This window comes from Cicer arietinum, chromosome 6 (assembly GCF_000331145.2).
Source record: "Cicer arietinum cultivar CDC Frontier isolate Library 1 chromosome 6, Cicar.CDCFrontier_v2.0, whole genome shotgun sequence".
Classification (NCBI taxonomy): domain Eukaryota; kingdom Viridiplantae; phylum Streptophyta; class Magnoliopsida; order Fabales; family Fabaceae; genus Cicer; species Cicer arietinum.
The window spans coordinates 42,750,096-42,752,059 of NC_021165.2; positions in this window are offsets into that span (position 1 = coordinate 42,750,096).

The following is a 1,964-nucleotide window of genomic DNA, read 5'->3' on the forward strand; positions in this document are numbered from 1 at the left end:
GCGAGGGTATATTTTTTTTTTCAAAAGAGATTAAACTAAAACAGAGAAATAAATAAGGAAATGCCTTTGGATAAATAATTGAGTCATTATAATTTACAAGCAGTGGAAAAGTTTCTCCAAATATAAATCCAAAAGATTTACACAACAACAAATGGTACATGGAACCCATTCAAATAAGATGTCAAACTGACAATATTAGTATAAGTACAGTTTTCCAAATTAAAATACTCCAACCCAAAAAGAAGGACGTCTAGTCCCTATACATCAATCTAATCTGATCATCCTACCAAAAAAAAACTATACACCCTGAGTGATCTCCACGCGCCCTGTGAGATCCTCCTAACATAGCTCCAGTCAAGCATTCCCATCCGTAGGGTACGAACTGGTAAGATCGTCCTGGCTCTCATCTGAGGGCAAAGCCCAGATTTCCACAATAGTTGTAAAGAGTCACCAACTGAAATTAACAGTTAACACATAACATTTAAGTTTTTAAATGCACAAAATAACCTTTCAACAAAGCATGCACCTTAAAAGGATTTTCCATATGCTAAAAGTTCATATAATGCTTGCCAATTAAAAATGAAATCAAAATAAGGTTCTCAATCCATCAAGTAATACATAACTAACCAAGACATTGATAAATCAATGAGCAATCTGTTATCTAACTCAAAATAAGAATTTCTACTAAGCCAATCGATTGGGCAATCGATTTCCTGAAGGTTTTTAGTGAAATTTGAATTTTGGGTTTAATTCAATCGATTGGGCAATCGATTGGGCAATCGATTGACATCATATCTCAGCCCCTGACTTAAATTCCATCGATTGGGCAATCGATTGGGCAATCAATTGACAGCATATCTCAGCCCCTTACTTAAATTCAATCGATTGGGCAATCGATTGGGCAATCAATTGACATCATATTTCAGCCCCTGACTTAAATTCAATCTATTTCCAAATCGATTTCCGTCAGTTTTGCTGAATTCCTGCATTGCCAAATCGATTGGGAAATCGATTTCATAAAAAGTTTAGCCCCTGTGACTTCCCAAATGGATTGGGAAATCGATTTCCCTGCTTATCCTTCCAAGAATACTTAAACTAATTCAATATCATTCATACACAATTCCACATCTTAACACTTAGCAATTCCCACACAATCACCACAACATCATGAGCTTCGAAATAGTTTTGCAATCACGATTCCAAACAAAACATAACACTTAGCATATATAACAAAATCACTACAACATCATAAGCTTCAAAATAGTTTTGCAATCAAACATGCTATCACACAATCTCAAACAAAACCCTCCGCGAGAGGCGTAAATCCTAAATGTACAGTTTCTCACGAACGAACACGAGTGTAGTCTCTCATGGACAAACACAATTTACCAGGGTGTAGTCTCTCACTGACAAACACCTGTGCAGTCTCTCACGGACAAACACAACTTACCAGGGTGTAGTCTCTCACGGACAAACACCTGTGTAGTCTCTCACGGACAAACACAATTTACCAAGGTGTAGTCTCTCATGGACAAACACCTGTGCAGTCTCTCACGGACAAACACAATTTACCAGGGTGTAGTCTCTCACGGACAAACACCTGTGCAGTCTCTCACGGACAAACACAATTTACCAGGGTGTAGTCTCTCACGGACAAACACCTGTGCAGTCTCTCACGGACAAACACAATTTACCAGGGTGTAGTCTCTCACGGACAAACACCTGTGCAGTCTCTCACGGACAAACACAATTTACCAGGGTGTAGTCTCTCACGGACAAACACCTGTGCAGTCTCTCACGGACAAACACAATTTACCAGGGTGTAGTCTCTCACGATTAAAAGATTCCCCATTTTTAATACTTATTTAACTTAAACGATTTTCACAACAAACATTAAGCAAACAGAAGTATTAAGAGATTCCCCATTCTTAATACTCTTTTGACTTAAACGATTTTCAAAACAA